Consider the following 22,100-nt stretch of genomic DNA (forward strand, 5'->3'; position numbering starts at 1 on the left):
TAACATAGGCTGGAAAGGCTCCGAGCACCCCAGCATTTGTTAGAGCAAACATGATTTCTGAATGCAGCTGGTGGGGTCCTCTGAGAGATTTCTTCTTCTTTACAAAAGGTTTCACTGTTGATGCAGCACTAGGAAGGTGAAGCCTCCATGGAGTCAGGCTCACAGATTTCCCACAGACATGGCCCCCATTCCCCTCAAAGTATTACCCTTATCCTAATCTATTCCCCTGTTACACAATTTCATGTCATGCACAGGCTCACCACTGCACTTTCACAGCTTTCATCTAGAGGCTCTTAGACGCTATGGGAATGGGCATTAGTGACTACCTTGAAGATAGATAATACAAAACATGACAGCAAGATTGGGCACCTACAGGTCACGAGACTGGGGACTGAAACTTATATTCACGGTGGGACAGCTACATCTTTAAGCAAGTGTAAAGCAAGGGCAGCTCACCTGTTTTCCTTTCTCCAAGAAAGACATCAGCATGGCTACATTCATTATCATTTCCTACCTCTCCTCCTACCCAGCCCCAGGATTTCCCACACCTTCCTCTTATTTTTTTACACTTAACTTCAGATAAAAAGTGTTACACCTGAACCTACACAAGGGAGAAGCAGTATCAGACATCTCCCAAGGAACTGCAGCAAGGACAGAGAGGGCTCCCCTCTCATTAATTCACTGATATTTAACTTTTCCCCTTAAGATTATCAGAGGATCTGTGCTTGCTGGAAAATATTTTTGACAAGCACAGATTTTTCAGCCTACTGATGGTCATGTCTTGGGTGCATCACTTGGAAGGTGCTCTCCTCCAGACACTGAGAATGTCTCCATAAGCAATAGTATTAAGTCCTACAGCCCCTTCCTGCAGCAGAACAACTGGATTGAAAGACTTTGGAGCATCTCAAAGGAAGGAAAATGATAAAGCAGCTGAAGGTAGGTAGTGTGAATCATAGCAGGAGAAAAATTAAAACACTGCAACACTTCTGCCTTTTCATCTTCCCATTACAAAGAGCTGATTCATGAAAATAAGATCTTTGTACCTTAAGACCTCCTCTGCTTCTTCTGCTTCTTCCTTTTGCTTCCTGCCAAAAAGCTGCTTCTGGCAGAATAGAATTAGTTGCTGTGAAAGTGATTGTGATGCTGCAGACAAAAGAATCTGAGTCCAGCAGAAAAAGCAAGAAACAAAAACAACAGAAGCTGAACTTTTAAGGAAAAGCCAATCAAATTTCCATGCAGATGCCCAGAGTAATAAAGGTGGAAATTAAAACAGAAAGCCATACAAATGTGATTCTCCAGCAAGACTGTCTCCAACAAGGCAGAAAAGTCCATCAATAAATCTTCATTATCTGAATTGTTATGCATATCTAAATAAAAGTAGAAATTCAAATATTAGAACTTGTCTTTTTAAATTATCTTACATAAAACCAACTCTGCCTTGCCTGAACATGTTTTACAGAAAGGGCATTTTTTCTCTCTTACTTCTGCTACCCCTTTACAGAGGTTTCATTTGCTGGGGTGGCTTTTTCTGCCTACAGGGAAGTGGGAATTTCTGGGCTTAACAAGCACAAATCCCCATGATATATAGTTCCAAATTTTACAGGCAACTAAGGTTTTGATTCTTACTTTGTTCCCTGTTGGCTTCCTCCCTGATGTATGCAATAGCTGTTGAATCTCAGCTGTTCCAACAAGAGAGAAAAAAAGGTCCCTGAAGGAACAGCTTTAGTTCTTCCAGTCACCTTGCTGCTACCATGCTCCAGAATTGCAGGCACATGAAACAGCACCTAAGAAGAGCTTGCAGCAGCAAGAGGCCAATGCAGAAAGCATCAGACTGGACCAAAACCAAGAGAGTCTTCTATATTCATCTGGTAAGAAGTCTGTACTTATATTGGAAAGTAGAAACCTAAGGGTGCACTAAAGATAAACATTGCAAGAAATCTGATTAACTTCTTGTCACAGAAATCAACTTCTGTGCCTTTTTTTTTTGTTAGGTATAGTGATGTTCTCTGGTCCTGATTCATCTGAGAGATTGGTTTATTGAAAATATTTTTTAAAGTTCCACCACAGTTTACTTACATATCTCCTCTTGCTAACAAAACATGAGGGAAAAAAACCTACTTCAAACACAACCACTTTAATTACTTTGTATCTTGAGACTCATTTAAGTTTATTCAATGCTCAAACACTCTAATTCTACATTTCAGAAGTTATTAATGTCTCATTTTAGTGGCCTGCATTACTTTAAAGTTGCAATCAAATCCAAATCAGGATAGGGCACATGAGAACATATAGAACTTACAACTTTGAATGCAACTTATTCAACTATTTATGAACGCTACTGACTCATTTGGGGATGGGGAAAAGTAGCATATTTTCATTCACATTACCTGAGCCAAGTGATGGAACACTTTAAAAGCTATTAGGTAACAAACACAAAGACACAACTGTCCTCAGTTAAGAAAATGAGTCTTTAATTTTTAAAGGCTGGACAAATCTGTCTTTAGAGAGTCCAAGCCACATAAAAATCTTAAGTAAAATCCATGTAAAATCTTAAGTAACTTGGTTTTGTTTCAAGATTTGAGGAATTCTTCAAGTTGCCTACTTAAGTTCAGGTTTAAACTAACAAAACCTCTCCTTACATATCATGGCTTTCATCATTCCTCTTGAAATTATCTTCTGCAGATGGGAATCCTGCTTGCACTCACATTTGTCCTGAGAGATGATTAGGACTGAAGGTCTCCCATTTAACTTCTGTAAATGTGCTGTGAGTAATTAGACCTAAACAAAATACTGTCAGTTCCATTAGGGCTGTGAAAATAAGGTCAGCACTTCTTAGAACAGCCAAAGCAAGAACAGATACCTCAGCAAGCACAGTTCATGTCCACCTACCAACTCAGTAAGTCTCCACTGGTTTTAGCAAGTTTAGGAAATAGCCCAAACTTCCGAACAAGCTATGCCAGCACTGACACTTTCAATGAAAAGCAGCAGCATTAGGCTGGGAGGTGGGGGGGGCAGCAGTACTCAAGGTCATCCGCTGACAGCCCTGGCTGAACCCAGGTTTAATGCCGAGACACTGGTTACACTGGTGGAGAGAAATCATTTCACCAGGGTGAAATTTCACATACCCTGGGGTACCCACCCCCAGCTCAAGGATCCCCTTATCCGGGCCAAGCCTTTTCACAGCAGGGAGCATAATGTGAGAGAAGAAATGACTACTCTTCTCCAAAAGTAACAACTCTTGCAGTGTGATTCATTCCACAGGCTAAAGATCAAGGTGTCGGCTTACTCCTAATATTGATGAAAAAGGGCAGTCAGCCTATTTATAATCAGCTAGCATTATCTCTTCTCGAGAAACAGTAAGTCAGCAGCCAGCCTCAGGTGATAAGTAGGGGGTTTCCTTAACAGTCCTTTTCATTGGGACACAAGTTTAAAAAAAAGAACACGTAGAAAAGAAAGACAAAAAGCAGTTGTGGTTACAAGAAAGGGAATATCTTAACAGAAACGGGGGCAGGGGGAACTAATTAACGCTTTCAGCTCGTGCCCCTTCACCACTGCCTAGAAATTCTTTTCTGATACACACATTGCCTGCCTAGGGCTTTTTGAGACACCCTTGCACGTCTTCACTGATTACTTCCCCTACTCAGGGAGACAGACTGTCCTTTACCCTAAATGCTTTTATCCTCTTGATGAGGTCTCTTACCCAGCTGGATCCCACTTCCTTCTCCCACTGCAATCTCTGAGCCTGAGAGAAGGCACCTGGGGACCTTCCACTTTGCTTTGGAAAGAGATTTAATCCTTTCATGTCCTAGCATGGGGCTGAAGTGATGCACATCTACCCCTGACCTGAACACCTACAGTTACAGTCCTGGGTGACGGATGTCCCCAGCTGAAGAGAAATCAAAGGAAAGGGTTTCTCCACTGTTTGCTGCTCTTTTAAAAGCAGGTGTAGATAAAGAACTGAGGAAAACCCCATAGGGGATAATCTTGCCGTACCTAGACAAAATAATGAGGCTTAAAATCTCTTCTGTACCTAATCTTAGCTAAATCACATCCCCAATGTCCTCTGCCCTCAGTTTTGCAGGGTGTATTTCAGTCGTGGCCCCCCCACCTCCCAGACTCATGCAGTGTCCAGTCCCACTTGGTCACCCCCACTTCTGTTCTCCCTGGGGACAGAGGTCCAAAGGAGGATGCCTCAAAGGTTCTTTTGACTTAATTCTCCAAGTGGCCTATGGAAGGATTCTAGGTTTCATTTCCCAGGGAAGCTAGGTAGCGACTCAGACAAGCCAACAGACAGTACTCTGCACAGACAATGATTTTTATCTTCAAAGTGCTTTACAAACTTATAGATCCTTACTTCCCCTCTGAGAGAAAAAAAGAAGGAAAAAAAAATCCCTAAACATCACCATTGGGATGGAACAGTGATGCAAAAATGCCTAAAAGTTCTTTCATGTTGGAGCAGAGGCAGACGAGAGGAGTCCTGTGGTGCAGCAGCACTTGGGGTTTGAGGTTGTTTGTGGCTTTTACACCAAAGACCTGGATTTGAATCCTGTTTCACATCACTCCAGTAGGACAGAGGCTCTTAAGCTGTGGCCAACAGGTCCCTTCCCCAAGGGCAGTGGAGCTGGGGCACTGAGAAGCAGGTGGCAGCACATGGGTGTCTTCCAAGAATCCACTTGCCTGTTCAGACTGCAAAAGTGCTGCACAATTAATTATACATCTGTGCTACAAAAGATCAGCTCTATAACTGCAGGGGGTGCTATTCATCAGCCTTGAAACATATTGGCAGAGGACAGCCAGGGTCCAGTAGTTGAAATAAAGAAATAAATAACTACAAAAGCAGGAGGTGCTCTGGGTCTTTAGGAGTGAAGTGCAGCAGCAGGACCCCAGTGACCCGGGAGCGGAGAGAAGCCTGGCCCTGCAGACAGTCGGGACGCGGTGCTTTTCACAGGAGCTTCAGGAATCAGAGCAGCAGAGAAGCCACCGGTCATCGGGGTGATCGGGGTGAGGTGCGTAGGCAGAGCGGTGGCAGCAAGGAGCCTGCCTGACACCTGCCCTTTTCGTTTCTCAGCCCTCCCCTTTCATGGAGGCAACAAAACATCACATTCCCAGTAGTGGGAATCCAGTCCGAAGTGGCTTCACCAAAGGGCAAATTCAGAAGGACCCCCTTTTGCTCATCCCTTTCTTTTGAAGCCCCCCTTTCCTGGAGCAGGCATTTAGCAAGTACAAATACACCACAACATTAGGCATCCTTCCACTGTCACTCTCCACTATCCTTCCTCCTCCAGACACGCACACTAACACAAAATGACGGCTTCCTCAACAGACTGAATGAGCAAAGCCCTCGCGCTGATCCTTAATTGTCTGTGCTTTACTCTCTTGCTCCAGTCATATTATATCACAAAACTCAAAGCAGCCCACCCACTGCCCCCGTCTTTGTCCAAAATCTCAAGTGAACAGTAAATTTGACACAGGGGAAAAAAAAAATTACCAAAGAAGGGAGGGGCGAGCTAACCCCCCACTTTTCTCCCCCCCCCCCCCCCATTTTCCTCCTCCCCCTTTTTAATTTTTATTTTTTAAAAATATTTTTTAGGTTGCTGTTTGCTGGTGCATCCACATTGCTATTGTGCAGCTGTCAGTTAAAAAAACAACAATCACCAAAACCCCCCCCTCCAAAAAAAAAATCAAGAAATTAAAGAAGAAATCATATCTCACAGCCCTTGAGAATGTGACCCTGAGGCCTTGCCCTTCTCCCTCTTGATGCACCCACATATCACGGGGGAATGGCAGGCCCCCTCCCCATCCACCCCCGTGCTACTCTGAGCCTGCAGAGCAAGGAAAAAAAAACAACCACATCCAAAACCAAAACAAAATAAATTAAAAAAAAATCACCAACGAGAGATACATGGGGAAGAAAACGGGGAGGGGGGGACAACACCTCCCCCCCCCCCCCCCCCCCCGGCATATGCATAAACCCCATAACCCATTTATGTCGGTCTCGCAGGAGCCAGACTGCAGCGAGCAGCCAACAGCTGGGGCCTTTGAAAAGGGACAAGGCGAGCGGCTGGCCGTGCCCAGCCACGCCGGGCTCCGGCTGCCCCCGGCGCCCCCAGCCCTCCCCGCCGCCCCCAGCCCCCCACCCCGCCGCGGGCAGCCCGGGCGGGCACGGCGGCGTCGCGGGGGCGGGTGACACGCGCAGGGCGCCGCAGACACACGGCCGCCACCGCCGCCGCCGCGCGTGGTCGGCGAGAGCTGGCCTCTGCAGGGCAATTTTCCACTCTCAACTTTCAGGGAGAGGGAGAGAGAGATAAAGCCCATTTACTGTACCTTTCTGGCATCTTTCTCAGCTTTCCCTGCTGCTTCTCCCCACCCCCTTCCGATTTATCTCAGCTACTGGTTTTATAAACCGAGAGGGTGGAGGGGGGGAGGGAAGAGGAGAGGAGGGGGCTTTTTTTCTCTTCTCTCAGCCTCGTCTGCACCTTCTGCTTGAGCCCGCCGGTGAAGTCACAAGACCGAGTCTCTGACATCACACAGAGCCCACAAACGCCGGATTGTGACTTCACTGCAGGGTAGAACAGGGAGGAATAGGAGAGGGGAGGGGAAAAGGCTCTTATTCAAACACATATCTGCAGTAGTAACAAAGGGAACTCAGGAAATGGCTGGCCAAGAAAATGGCTTTTTTTTTTCTTTTTTTTTTTTTTTTTATAAATCATACTCCCTTTTTTGTTGTGGGTTTGGGTGGTTTTTTGTGGTTTTTCTTCACAAATAAACTTTGTGACCACAGTGGAAATACCTTTTAAAAGTGGCCTGGGCAGGACAGACAGCCAGCGCCAGCCCAGGCGCCATCCTCCAGCGCAGCACAAGCACCAGCAGCCCTTCTGGGACAGAACCACCTGCCGTGGCCCCTCTGGACCTGCCGCGATGGAGCAGGATGAGGTGCTGGGGGGAAGATCGAGGGGTGGCAGTGGCCACAGGAGAGGCTCCGGGGGGCAGGGCAGAGGGGGATTGCAGGAAACAGGCAGATGCTGTGGGTTCTGCCTGAGGCACGCAGGGAAGGCAGCGCTGAGAGCCACCGGGCAAGCAGGGCCACCAGAGTGAACACAACTCCGTGCCAGAGGTCTGGGAGCTGAGGGCCGGGCAGAGGTGAGGCTCTTCAGTGGGCACTTGGGGTTTTTCCCCCCACCCGAGGATCTGAAATCACCACTGAACTACAATTTGAGTAAAAGCGGTCAGCATAAAGGTAACAGAGTTGTATGTAAGGCCCAAGCAAGGCAATAGGGAAAAGAGGGGAGTTTTTGATTCCCTAGTGTATTTTTAGGTTTTAGGTGCCCTGGGGAGGGGAAGACAGACTGGAGTAGATGAAAGAAAGGCCAGGAGACTTTGATGTACTCCCAATACAATGCAATGCTCGGATGTTGCTCTGGGAGCAAAAGCTGATGATATAAGACTTCTGTAGTCATTTCTGAAATGAAGCCTAGAAGAAAAAAAAGGCTTATTAAGTAGCTATTGGCTTAATGTGACCTGGAAAGTTGTAAGATTTGGGGCTTTTTTTTTTTTTTTTTTTTTTTTTTTTTTTGTTTATTCAGCTGGTGTAGTTTTTTTAACATCAATTTCTGAAAATTTAACACCACCTCAAACATGTCAGTAAATAAACTCAAAAAACTAAAACGCTGTTATTTGTGTTTAAAATGGAGGGTTTTTTTTCACCTTTTGAAGCAAGACAGCTCAAACACACTGTGCTAATCATGCCTGAAGGCCAGGAATTCAGAGGAATAAGTCAAGGGCACAGCCACAGCCAAGTGAAATTAAAAATAAATCTTAAAAAATTAAACTGTGCTAATTGCAGACGTTATATTTATGAAGTTATTGAATCTGCAGAGCCAAAAGGAAGACAGCTTGTGATCCTCACAGTGTGTCCACTCCTCTCTCCAACCTCCATCCCTGCCCTCATCAAGACCTACAAAGCAATTCCCATCACCGTGTCGACCTGGAAGGGAGGAGAAAACAGCACTACCATCGCAGCCTGCCCTTTCTGCAACCTGCCAGTGAGGCAGGAGGGAAATCTGGATGTGGAGCAAGCGAGAAGCGAGGAGGAAGCAATCCAGATCCCTGCCATGAACCAGCTGGCAAGTACATTCCCAACCTGCTGCTGCTGGACGGTGGGAGCGCCCCATGAGTGCCTGTGGTGCCCCAGAGGGCTGGCACCAGCACTGGAAACCCACGACACTTGTCAGAAACTTTTGTACCCCAGCAGCTCTATGTGCTTCCAGCATAAAATCCAGGCATCCAGAAGATGGTCTTCCAGGTTGGAGCTGCTCCATGGCCAAAGCCTCTGGCCTCTGTTCCCACATCAACTCTGAATCCCAGTGCCTTAGGGCATCATCCCAGCCCTGGCAGAGCCACAGTGTTAGGGAAGATTTCCCCTGTTGTTTTACAGTGTCTCCATGCCAGTACAGCAATAAACCAGGCTGCAATGGATGGAATAAACTCTCCTGCCTCTGCTCATGAGAGGGAGGGAAAAGGTATGAATTGCAAGCAGGGAGGTCCCCATCCAATCTCATATCTTTCAGTATGTCTTGCTCCTTGTTTGGCCACAACTTTACTACCATTTTTATATCGACTCCTTTCATTTTTTTATCTATTTTTTCCACCCTGCTGACTGCATGAGAGGAAAGCTCCATGTTTATCCCACTTCTCCTCTCTTGGGGAATCTCTCTCAACCTGCCCGTGGCAGGGAGGCAACATGGCTGCCAGCATGCCAGGATGCAAGGTGAGGAGGTGAATGGGGGAGAAAGGGAGGCACAGGCATTTGCTGGGAAGAGGAAAAAAGAAGGGGGAAAGAGCAAGGAATCTAACACATACACACCGACTAGCATGGGCTTGCTCCAGCTTGGCCCACGATGCAATTACCTGACTTGGAGGCTGGCCAAGCCTCCCAGGTTAAGTCCCTCTGCACTTGTGCAAAATGCTGTCAGAGCTGCCGGGACTGTGAATACTCAGGGCTCCGGCAGCATGCCTCATCCAAAAAGGAAAAAGGGAAAAAAAAAAGAACAGAGCCAGGGCAGGGACTGAATGGGCTTATTTTCACACAACTGCAATTGTTTTGTTGATGCGGAAAGGTAATTAAAAAAAGTTCTGATTTCAAACGTGCCACAGAATTCCCAGAGCCCGGAGGCTGCTGCTTAGAGGCAGATTAATCACACTGAATTCTCCATCTAGATATTGCATGCACTCCAAACTCCCACCGCTAATAGCTCTAATATTCTCCTCAGCGTGTGCATGCTGCTGGTGTTATGTTCCAGGAATATTAATTCCCCAACTCGAGCTCCTTTTGCTTGCGCATGTACCCTAAAGGCTTGCTGCTGGGCACCGGGAGATTATGGAAAAGAGAAAACAGGGCTAGAGGAGAACCAGGGTGCAAAGGTACTGGCTGCAACTCCTCAAGGAAAGTCATTAATGTTCTTTGGATAAGCAAGCCGTCCAAATAAAATCTACCTGAAGGCCAAGTTCTTTAAACAAAGACAGCCAACTACACATGCACAAGATGGTTGAAATTAAAATGAGCTCCCAGTGCTGGCTTTGTGTTACCCGTTCCCACTACCCTGAGACTTGCTCAGAATCTCAGTCCTGTTAACTGTGAGCTCTGAACTAGCGGTTTCTTCTGCTGGGGTCTTCCCCCAGCCCCCCTTACCCCTAAGCAAGGCTTCATGCATCTAAAACTCTTGCTGCCACACACCAGTAAAAGTGAAAATATAGCAGGTTGTAGCACTTTACACAGCAAGTCCCTTCTATCCCTAGCAAAACTGACAGGCCAGGGGGTTCATGGTCCAGCTCAAGGCATCCCCAAGATCCTCATTCCACACAGAAAACAGGAAAGGGGAAGGTGAAGACAGGAGACAAACATATAATTTTGCTTTGCATTCAACTAACTGCCATCCCTGATAAGCAAGTCAGAGTGTGTGTGATCTATATATATGGCCAAGAGGCCAGCTGCTAAGCTTTAAAACCAATGCACACTTGAGAAGTACATTTAAGATGCCTATGATGTAATTTTCAAAGCCGCTAAATGCCCAGTGCTTCCAGTGCTGCTCAGCAAAGACTGCAGGTAGTCGCCAGATGAAAACAGTTCCCTAAAACTGGCCATACCAGGACTCTGGAAATTACCACGCAGAAGAGACCTCAAAAATGGATGGTGCTGGCCATGCTTCCAATTTAGTAGGATTACTTGCTTAATAAGAAGCTGTCATGGGCATGATTTTCTTTGTCAAGCAGTCAAAATATGTATGTCCATGTAATGTAAATCAGTGTACTTATGTCAGTACTGGAAAATCAAAAGGGGTTTTGCCCCTTTTGTTGCCGGTGTTTTTGATAAATGAACCAGTACAATATCTGAGTCACAGGTTAAACTAGATGTTCAGACCAGCCCATCAGCTGTTCTCACAACTGAGAACCCAGTCTCTGGACTAAAATCTGTAACACCACAGGTGCACAGGTGGTAAGATATTACTTTTCTTTTTGACCTGCACAATCATGGCAGGTCAAAAAGAAAAGTCATATCTTTATGGCTAAATATTTTACAGGGGGCTGTTGTTGCTTGGAGAGAAAAGGATAGCAATGTTTTTGAAGCTTCTTCTTGCTATCTGTACCATGCAGGTCTACAATCATATGTGCGCCTTGAACTCTCAGCCAATTCCTTAAACTTGGCTTCTGCTGCAGGGAGAGAAAGGACAGTACTCCAACTGAGGCACTGGCTGTGTAAGGCCCTTGGGGCTTAACTCTGCTGTAGTGGGCAGGGAGAGGCATGGGCTTCCTCCACTGTGACAAACCAAGGCACTGGCATCACTCTCTGTAGCTTAGGTGCAAATCTGTGATCCTCTTTCTCTCTTTGTGCACAAAGAATGAAGCTGATAGTGAAGCTGACATGTAAATCCTCAATATTGCACACCTGAGATAACCCCAGGTGGTTTTGTTTGTCAAACTCAAATATATAAGAAGGGAGAAAGACAGAAGGATTTCAACCCTTGTCAAACCCTGTTGCCAGCCCCCTGAGTTACAGATCTATGAACTCTTACATGGGATGAGGGCTCTTTGCTTTTATCTCCCTGTGCAGTGTGTGTCCTCAGCCCTTTGCAAACAGATGTTTTGCCCACTGAAAAGGAATAGGGGGGAAAGAGAGCATGAGCACAGGGGAGAGAGAGTGAGAGAAAGAGAGAGAGAGCGTGAGCATGAGCAAGAATGCTGTCTGCAGATGTCAATCAGGACTTCAGTCTAGGTCTAACCTGCCAGTCCTGCAAAAGGAGGATACATGAATTTTCTAGTTGGATAGTCAGTGTCATCAAACAAGAAAATTGTGAGGTTTAGATTGTAATGCAGTCTCACATTCAGTAAAAAGGCCTTATACATGGAGATAATGTGGGACTGAGGAGCCTATTCCTAGCACCTTAAAAATTAAAATTTCACTACAAATAACCCAAATGAAATGGTCAAAAATAGTACAGCATTTCAGACCATTTTTGTAGAGCATGGTAGTATTTGGCATGGGGAAAGTGATTGTAGGTAGAATACTGTCAGGTTTGGGGAAAGCTTTCTCTGCATTTAAAAAAATTATATGAAGGAAAATATTCTTGGTAATGAAGTCTAATGATTACATGTATATGGAGTGTCATCTCTATCTTGGCGTTTAACAGAAATCAACTCCCCCGTGCCAACACCCTCCCCTCCAGCCACCCACCCTGATATTCTTCTTCACCACTTCCCACCCATTAACCCAGTACCTGCAGTGCAGTGTTCAAGTGGGACTGGCGGAGCTGCTGCCGCTGTCATCTCCTCGGAGCTGGCAGTCACCTGCCAATCTCGCCCCCACTTCCTCCTCCCTCCTGCTCCCCCCACCCCTCGTCAGTGCAGCTTTCCCTGGGGATAGATCTCTCTCCCCCCCACTCCAGCAGCCTCACAAATAACTACTGTTAACTCAGTAATATCCCCCTCCACGGTTTTTTAATTACCAGCCGTCCACAGGGCACATACAGACTCGCACATACAGGGAGCAACGGGCCGGAGAGGCGGGCTAGCAACAGGGCGCCCGAGAGTTTGGGCTGATGTGGGCTTCAGCCCAGAAACGGCTCCCTGTGCTCCAGCCGCACGGCAGGGCTGGCACAGCAGCCTGCAAACCCCTGCCACCAGGGACACTGCCACCCTGGGCGCAGGCACACCTTATGCCACTGTGCTTGGGGACAGGGGGACTTGGTCCTGCAAGGGCCGGTGTGGAAAGCTGCCCCTGCAGGACAAGGGAATGCTCTGCTACACCAGCTCAGGAAGCATCATCCAGGACAGCATTTGTTTATACAGTATTTTAAACGGGAACCAGAAAAAGGGGGGGGGGGGGGGGGAAAGGAAAGGAAAAAAAAAAAATCAGGTGCATTTCTGTTTGTGTATCTTCACCAAATACATCTCTCTTTTCACATATGAAAAGGCCTTTTTTTCCCTTTGCAAGACAATAGTCTTATTTCACCTTTTTTTGTGTGAAAATTCATCGGTCTGTGGCCTGAGGCTTTTTCTTAGCCTTTTATTAAATGGACACGGCTTACTGAACTTTCAGACAACCTCTCCACCTAGTATTTGTTTGTTCACACCCATTTACACTCTCTTGATTTTTAACAGGTCTGAATAAGGCTTATTTTTTTAAACACTCAGTTAATGAAGTTTTATCTGAATAGTCATAAGCCTATTAGTGCTCAAGTTGTGCATCGAATTCCCCCTCCCCCCTAGAGGTTAAACAAGACCAGAAATCCTTTTGTATTTGAAATAACACGCTGAGAAGAAAAGAAGCAAAGAAGGATAAAAAAGCCCAAGCCCCCCATTAGATCCCTTTTAAATCAAAAAGAGACACTAGAAAAGGGGCATAACGCAAGGCACTTTCCCCATTCCCCCCTCTTCATTCTTCTCCTCCCTCCTTTGTAGGTCACCTTTACTATGAAGACGTTGATGCTTCAAGTCTTCATTTGCTTAAATAAAGAAGTAAGTTCAACACCCCAATCAGATAACCACTGTACCCCAGGCAGGCAATGAACGGGAAGGGACATCCAGGGAGGGAGGCAGCCTGCCTAAGGCAAGCACTGGATCCTCAACACACGAGTGGGACTGGGGGGGGTCTTCCCTGGGAAACAGCAGGCGCTTTTGGAGGAGGACAAGTTTGACAGCATGGCACTGAAAATGCTGGACTCGAGTGGAAGGGGAGGAGACAGACATGCTGTGCTGAGGGATGGCCCTGACGCTAGCATCTGTACCCTGGAAAGGGCTTAGGGCAGCAGTTGAGGGGAAGAGCATGGCAGTCATGGCCTAGGAGTCCTTTGGCAGCTGCCCCTCCATCCCAGGCAGAGCATCCTGGCAGACGAGAGAGCCCCCGCTCCCCTGAAATAAACAGCAGCCTTCCCAATGCTTCATTAAACTAACACAGCTTCCCGCCATTGCCCCGGCAACCGACACAGGCCTCCTGTTTGCCAGCTGGGGGAATTAAAGGAAGCCTGGCAGCCAGCCCCTGGCTCCTCCAAAAGCTCCCCTTACACAGTCAGAAAGCATCCCCTGGCAGGGGAGGGGACCAGGTGGCTCCCAAGGTGCCAGCTGAGATGGGGGAGTCCTGCCCACCCCCTCTTGCAAGCTACAGCCCCCAGGGAGCCAAGGACCCTGCCACTGCCACCAGCACTGCTGCTGGAAGGCAGCACAAAGCTGAAGGGCTCACCAAAATGGTCCCCAAACGGGAAAAGGACTGAATAACCCCTGGATGGTCAATAGCACAAAGGTGGACGCTACTCCCCTCCACAGCATCACCTCTGTCCAAATATGATCAATAGTTCACTTTAATTAGCAACACATCCCTCTTGCTGCCCATCCACCAGCTGAGTGAACAAAATACATCCTCTTGTCCCTGGTTTGCATCCTTTCAACCCTGGTTTTCCTCCTCTCTCTTAAACTACATTTACTATGGGGTAAGCCTCAGCATGACCCCCACTCCCCTCAGCCCCTTGGTTGGACACAGAAGGTGCCACAGACCAGCAGCTGCCCCTCCCTTTGCTGCTCGCCCTTGGAGAAAGCATTTCAGGAAAAGTTCCACATGGAGCTGTGTTGTACCAGCCTGCGGACACCCTCCTGCTCTTCCACTTGTTCTCAATCCATCCATTCAAAACAAGTAGATGGGCCCGTCAGCCAAGGCAGAGACACCCCTCCACAGCAGAGGAGCTCTGCCCAGATCCCAAAATCAGACCTGCTGGGCTGGCATAGGTGCAACATACCAGCTGCTTCCAGCACCTTCTTCCCACCACTGTCCCAGGCCACTGAAACCACAAAAGAAGCTTGGCAAATTGGTGAGGAGAGGGAAACATCTCACTTCAAAACAGCAATGAATGAAGCAGTACTATTCACTTGCTCGGGCATCCACATCTGTTTTGTCCTGTTTTCCATGACTACTGGCTGTGAGCAGAGGTCTTACAGGGAAGAGCATTAAGTATTTATTCCAGCTCTTGGTTTGTTAGCTTCTGATGCCACCAACATGTTTCGATTCTGCTTGAAAAACTACATTGCCTTTCTTATTTTTAATCCGGGGATCCCAAAACAACCACACAAAGGTACCTCCAATCTCCCCAACAGTAGCCTTGCTTTCTGTAGCTCTGCAGCATGCATTTCATAAAAAACTTAACTCTATATGGAGAGACCCATTTTCAGTCCCACCTCTGAACAACCTATGCCCTTCTCCTCTCTTATTTTGTGGTGATATTTAGCTTTGTGAAATACTACTTAGCTACATTTAGAACAATTAAGGGGGGAAAAGGAGGAAAATAAAGAAATTAGTACATTCCAGATTCTGGCCACAGCTCTGCATTGCGTGAGGAAGTGGCACATGGAAAATGTGGAGCTGTTTATAAGCATTCAATAACATTCTCTAGCAATCTTGCAGGGCCAAACATAAAGGTAGTGAGTCCAAGCAGCCTTACAAAAATTAGCTCAGCAATCCCACCTCAGTGACAGAATACAGCACTGTAGTTAAAGGTGTCTGAGCAAATCTTGAGCAGAAGGAAATAAGGGTAGGATAATACAATCAAACACCTTCCTTCAGTGCAAAACTCTCAAAAAGAAGTGTTACAGACTGTGAAAGAGGCATCTTTAAGGTTAAAGGGACTATAAATTATAGGGAAGAATACTGCCTTATCTTTGATGAGGGATGTAGAGAAAAGGGGACACTTTCCCCTACTTGCAGGAGAAATTAAAAGGGGAAGGTGTGTGTGCAGACCACTGCAGGTAATTGCCATTGGACTGGGGAGCCTGGCAAAAAGTTGTAGGCCTGCCAGTGGTCCTGATTTAGCCGTGTCTCCTTCTCTGGAAGGTTTTGATATTCTCACCTGGTGTGGGGCGCTGACCTTGCAAAAAATCCCATATACACACACATACAGGGAGAAAAAAAGGCAGGTTCCTATTTCTTAAGCTTTTCTTTACAGCAATAAAAGTCAGATCCTGGAGATTTAAAACCAAATGCTTTCCCCAAATGGTTTCCCCAAAAGAAAGCCAAATTATGTTTTTATTTGTTGGGGTTTTTTTCCCTTCAGGTATTGCCAGGGTGTGGAAGGAGAGGCGGCTGACAAGTCCTGAGGCAAAGAGAGACCTGCAACAACAATCTGGACTGGTGTATGCCCTGTCCCCACCTCTCCAACTGGGAAGCACTTGCAGCCTGCTGTTGCCAAACCTACTTTTATTTTTTCCATTCTCCTCACTAATTAAACCTTCAGTCAGGTCTGTCTCTCCTCCCACCTGGACTAGTTCAACTCCCTGCTTTCACATTATTTTTCATTCTTCTCCGGACCCAGGAGATTTAAGTTTCTCAAGTCTTAAAGTTCCTGGAGGATGGGGTGGGTAAGGAGCGGTCTCTTGGCTCAGGCGAAACACGGTCCCCCTCCGGCTGCCCTCCTCTGGGACTGGTTTTCCGAGCAGAAGAGATCGCTGTCAGCGAGCCAAAGGCGCGCAGGACTAGGGGAGGTGCTGGTCTCCGTGTGCACACCGAGTCCTCCTTCCTCACTGCTGCCATACATGATTAATCATCCCTGAGACACGCCTGCTGCTTCCCTCTGGCTCTCCAACAACCACAACAGCGGCGGCAGCAGCAGCTGAGAGCACAGAGACCTCCTCAGGTTCCCGGCCCCAGCCCAGCGAGCGATTCCCAGCGGGGACCTCTGATCCTCGCACTCATCTCTCCCGCACATGCCGGTCCTGCCTCACGGCCTCGCAATCAATCGTTCCCCTCCCCCCATTTTCAAACTCGGCTCATCTCCCACCCCTCCCCCACCCCCCCCTCCATCTGTGTCTAATTGCATTTCATCTGTAGTCATTCTCTGGAAAACTCACCGGGAAGGTGTCCAGGAGACTAGCACAAGCTCAAACACGCGCTTGACACGGGGAGCCGGGGAGCAGCCCACCGCTCTGCTGGGCTGGAGCAGGGGCCCGGGGGAGCTGGTCCTCCCAGCAGCCCAGCCCTCTCCTCCCTGCTCCCAGCCCCGGCAGGGGATGCGCTGCCTGCCAGCGGGCGGGGGGCTGGCAGCTGGAGAGAGGCGGCAGGCAGCCAGGAAGGGCCGGTGAGAGCCACTGGGGCAGAGGTGAGGCTGCTCAGATGCCAGCTCCTGCTCCACTGCGGGAAGCATTTGCTCCCCTCCTTCCTCCGCTGAGCACCGTCGGCCTCCTCGTGGGTTCTGCCAAGGCCAGCGTGGGGCAAAGGCAGGGGAGAGGCAAGGTCCCACCTGTACGACCTGCCCTCAGCGTGATCCGGAGGCTCTCCTGGCTTCTGGCTCTGCAGAACGATGTCCCCATCCCCACACAGGCACTCTCCACTTCCATCACCGATGCTCCTGCCTTGACCGGGGCACCCTTAAGCCTGACACGTCCCAGCTGTGTCTGGTATGGCATCCCTCCTGGCCGCACAGTTCCACAGTCCCACCCCATCACCTTGCTGCTGCTCTGATCCTGCATGGCCTCCTGTAAAATCCAAACATTTCCCGAGGGCTTGTTCACCCTGGGAAGGGAGCGATAAGCTGGGCTCCAAGCGGACAGCACACTGGGCACTGCACACCGACTCACGCTGTAGCCTCTCTTACTCAACGCTGCTGGAGGAAGCAGCTCAGCTCTTAACTGCATATGAAAAATGCCCACACAGAAGAGTCAAGAACAGCGGGGGAGCCATAAACTCACACCCTAGCGTACTGCATGCCAACTTCCTTGTGTAAGGGCCCAGTGGTTTTACACTGAAAGCAAGGTTTCCTCCTGGAGAGGCAGACCCTGAATGTGGGCTATTTTAACGTTTCAGGCCTTGGGGAGAAGATCTGCAGCTCAAGGGCTGGGCACAGATCACAAGTTCATTTTGCATAGGCTGAAGCCACCTGACTTCACACATCACTGTTGGATAACATGGAGCTGTGGACTGATGCGTGGCTACCCAAAAGCCCAGCTTGGTTCTCAGCAAGGGGAAGGTTCTCCACCTTTTCTACAGAGTCAGTCTTCCAACTGTGGGAGGATAGGGAGTAAAATACTAACCTATATAACACCACCTTCAGCTTTGTCCATTTGCTGCCAAAACTCTGAATATAAAAATTCACAGCTCAGATGAGGGTGACAGATTTATTTCAGTAGGCCGGTGACACAGACAAACAGTATTCAGTAGGCCATAGACACAGACAAAACTCTTCCCATTTCTTTTTGCCATCAGCTTACGAGCAGATCTGCTTCTATCCAGACTATCAGAGAACAGTGATTACATCCAGGTAAATCCCAGGTTTTTCCTTTCACTTGCCACCCATTGACAATGGTTACCCACCAAAATCGGTTCAAGAGCTACCAACACAGAAATAAGCAACTGAATTACCAAAATTAACAAGTTACCATTTGCCAGCTGAGTCACAGTAACACTGAATCAAGCAACGTCCTGATAGTCTAGGCAAACGTTTTAGTACTTACTGCAATGAAGAAAGATCACAGAGTCAAACTACTATAGCCCAGGTGATAATTTATAATCTTAATGTGGTAAATAAACTTGCTGGCCATCGTCTGTTCATATGTTTTGCTCTGCCATTATCACACTGTGTCAAATCTTGATTCCACCAAATGCCACAAGCCAAGTGCATTCCTGCAGTACAATTGCAATGCAGTTTGCAGTGAAGATGCAAAAAATCCCTACATTTTTATCCTTCTAAACCCCTTCTCAAGACAATTATCCTAATGAAAAATGAAGCTGTTCATCTCCACAGGCCAATTCAACACAAAAATATGTATATATATCTTTAAATAAGCACAAAAATCATCCTGCCTTTTTCCTCATTCTTCCTGAGTACTGGACACTGAACCAAGAATCTGAGAAGCCTGGGGTTAGTTCCCAGTTTTAATGCAGACTTTCTGCACCATCTCAAACCACACAACACAGTTCTTTATTAAGCTATAAAATGGGGACGCTACTACTTTTGACACAAAGCAAGGTGAAATACATGTACCAGTGCTTGTAAAAAGCTCTATACAAAGGAGAAGAATTGGAGAAATAACTAAATATAAATATACACGTCAGATTTACCTCTACCCCAGAACTCTAACTCTGTAAGGTAGTCTACAGAAAAGGGTATTTCCCATGCTGATGCTTTCCCATCTAAAGCAAATGAATACCTGTGAGAGAACAGACAGCACTCCATCTGGAGATGAATTTTACCTGCTTTCAATGCCAGTTCAGAGTCAGAACATGCTGGGAGTAAACAAAATCCATTACAAGACAAGAATGAATGATAAATGAGATCAACACACAGACTGAGGACCATTGAACAGGTTCCGCCATACCCAGCAAGATGACAGAAGCTACCATCACCCTTACAAATTCTTGCAGAGGTCAGTTGGGCAAGACAGAAACTTACCTGTTCTCCCACTGTGAGTGGCACTCTGCTCCGTGTCAACACACATCCTGCACACTGCAGAGGAAGTTTTTACTGGCATTATCTGAACTATATAGTTACAGTGCAATGACTGTCAACCCTGTGTCATCAGCACACAGTCCTCCTTATCAGAGAAGGGATGCACAATAGGGAAAGAGAATTACGTACACACAAACAGTGTTTCTCTGATGCTCAGCATAAAAATCTAATCAAAATTGTACCAGAATGGTGATGTGAAAAGCACCCTGCCAAGTCAGTAATAAATATAAAATTCATATCTTACATTTCCACAATGTATCACCTCTCATTCCGCAGTACTTTACACATTGTTGGGACTCAGATGAATCCCCAAATCAGAACAGATTTGTATTGGAATCTAACATTTTTGTTGGCTTCACATTCATTCAAACTACAGCCCTAAGCAAGAGTAGGATAACAGGCACTTAAAATGGCCCCTTGAATGCGGCAGCAGCCATTTTAAATGAGGCCCAACTCCTTCCAGCCACCAGACTGATTCCCTGAAGATCATCTCCCACCCACCCCTCACTCCTGAGCCCTCCATGAGGTCCTGTTTCCCCTTCCATCCACTCTGTGGCAGAGGAAAGACAAAGTGGTTACTTTAGGGTGCATTAACAGCAGTTTCTCCCCAGTAGGCCCAATTGAGGATATCCTAAATCCAAACACAAACCATCTAATTTTGGAGACTGCAGCCACCAAAACCTGAGCAAGCCTCAGGTTTAAAGACAATAAACCCCCATCTTCTTGGCTTTCACCCTTCCCAAGCAACACCACTGCACGGGTATTACACACAGCATCTGCAGAGATCAAGAACTCTGGAAGAGTTGAGCAATCAGCAATAGTAACAGCTTTTCCTTTTTCTGAAGACCTTGTGAACTAGGAGAAAAGTAGAGATGGCAAAGAGTGAAAAGTCATAATCTACCTCCCTGTGGCTCATTATGTTAACACCCATCACTAAATCCTTCCTGACAGATGCATTTGCTAACTACTTTGATGGGAACACTGAGCAGTGCCATTCTTGTCCTATCAATATGGCTACATGACAAAAGTGCGCTGATTTTTGTCCCAAGGTTTCACTTCCTGAAAGACACATGCATAAAAGATAGGAGGTGTTAGAAACCGTGAGGAGCACTACAAGTGTTAATAGTAACAGGTACCTTAAGACATAAATGCTGATTGTAATCCTTCAAGCATACCATACATAATCACTGCAGGTCTAAGTAAGAAAAGCATCTTCTAAATGCTCAGCTAAGACTAAGGTGTCTAAACAAAGACCAGGTTCTCATGACTGTTTAAAAGCCTTGAGCACTAGGTGTTCAGTTCTAAATTCTGATGCTGCCTCTAACAAGCCACAGGTGATCTCAAACTCCTCTGCCTCATCACTAGTGGTAGCACAGCTAACTGAAGACAGCAGCAGTGGAATGCCTTGTAAGGTTTCCCCATAAGGTTTGGAGATCTTCATATTTTTCATAGTCATATCTATTCACTTCTTGGGGCACTGTCTAAAAACCAAGTTGGAAGAAAAAACCCCTTGGAAGCCATAATAATGTGAATGGCTTAAAGTCCATTAAAGCAAGAAAAAAGGAGCCAGTAACACTTGGAGATGCTTCCGAAAAGAATTACATTATAAAGGCAGGAGCCTTCTGTAGCTCCAACTACATTTATCTGCATCTACACTGATGAAATCAGGACAGTTATTTTACCTCTGGCAGCAGAAACACAGCTGCAGCACATGCAAGAATCAGCTCCTGACATTAAAGAACACCCCAAACCCTTCCACAATGCCATTTAGCTTTACAACTAAACAATAAACTATGCATCATTTGTCTTCCTTTTTCTAGTATAGATAAGACCCTAGAACAGCATCACCTGAACTGTGGTCCACAGGTCACTGATGGCCTGTGAAGCATAATAGGCAGTTAGTGCAGTGCCCTATCTGCAAACAACACTCTGCAAGCCACAGCACCCAGTAAAACTGCCTGTGCATTGCCCCGTGTCATTTTTCTCCTTATAAGCTCTGCATGTTTTTATGCTTGTATGACAGATAAGCATTTTTATCTACATGTGCTACATGTGTACCATGGTCCAGAGGGCATCTGTTTTTACCAATGGGAAGAGACAATGTGAGACCCTTGCTGAGAGAACCAGCCATCACACCCAAACCATCAGCGTTTGGTACTCAGAACCATTGCAGTGGCACAGGCACAGGAGATGCAGCATGCAATCTCTTGGAGAAGACTGTTGTGACAGAGCCACTCCTGTGTACAGGTGGGCACTGCTGGAAGCAAATAGCTGCACTTGCTGCGTGTGCTTATGTGTTAGAGCTGACAATCCTCAAATTATTTTGGTTCCAACCATATCAGAAAGCTAGTATTTAATTTTGGGCTAAACCTGCTCAAAAAAACCTCATGACAAAATAGAAGGCTGCAGAAGAGCAACAAGTGCATTATCAAGAAGGAGAAATTATTTACAAACACAAAGATTAAAGAGGAGATCTCGCTAAGCAATGGCCAATGAGCTGGGACCTGAACTGCCTACAAAGCTCTGAGAAGCACAAACTAAAAAGAGGAGGATCATTCAGTGCCACCTGAGTATTCAACATAACCTGACTGCTGCTGCATGGGGAAAAGAGGACAGATCACCTTAATAGGAGACATATGGTCTCGTCTTCTCAGGAAAATATTGGAAATGCAATCACTCGGGACAGCTAAAACAAAATTGAACGCAAACACCAGAAAACACATGGAAGGAAGTATCACATCCACTGGATTTTGATCATGTGTGGAGCTAGGTAATCAGATTAGTGGGGTGAGGGGGGTTGTTGCTGGCTAAAGGATATTTAATTCCACAGCTAAACTGCAACTTACTCTTCACATCCACCTTGCCTGTGTCTAACCAGGCTCCAGCGTGGGTCAGTCCCTGTCACAGGACTGTGACGCTCCGGTACCTACAGTGCAGTGAAAGAGGCTTCAGGCAGAACCTCCATTCTTGACTCTGCCAGGATAATCAAATAACCCTGCTGGTTGTTTGTTTTGCTTAAGATGTATTTACTTCAACAAGTAATTAATATTTTAAGTAGAAAAGGCCTTTGTTAAAGATTCACCACATTCACCCCTTTAATTAACATTTTAAACATTCACATTC

The 22,100-nt window shown here is 46.7% G+C and overlaps 1 protein-coding gene across 3 annotated transcripts in view; it reads right to left on the reverse strand.

The window, feature by feature from the left end:
- The window catches only part of TCF20 (transcription factor 20), a 131,768-nt gene that overhangs the window by 70,778 nt on the left and 38,890 nt on the right, over positions 1 to 22,100 (reverse strand). Inside the window, exon 1 of one of the 3 annotated variants that reach the window (XM_071423037.1) lies at positions 11,772 to 11,847. The exons of 1 other annotated variant lie outside the window; for it this stretch is intronic. The gene's annotated coding sequence lies outside the window, so the exon portion shown is untranslated. Of the gene's footprint in view, positions 1 to 6,324; positions 6,540 to 11,771; positions 11,848 to 22,100 lie in introns of those variants that run through there. One more of the 3 variants, XM_071423036.1, reaches the window with a different exon arrangement.

This window comes from Agelaius tricolor, unplaced genomic scaffold, assembly GCF_023055355.1.
Source record: "Agelaius tricolor isolate 1412-34295 unplaced genomic scaffold, bAgeTri1.0.p SCAF_3, whole genome shotgun sequence".
In the NCBI taxonomy this organism is placed as follows: Eukaryota; Metazoa; Chordata; class Aves; order Passeriformes; family Icteridae; genus Agelaius; species Agelaius tricolor.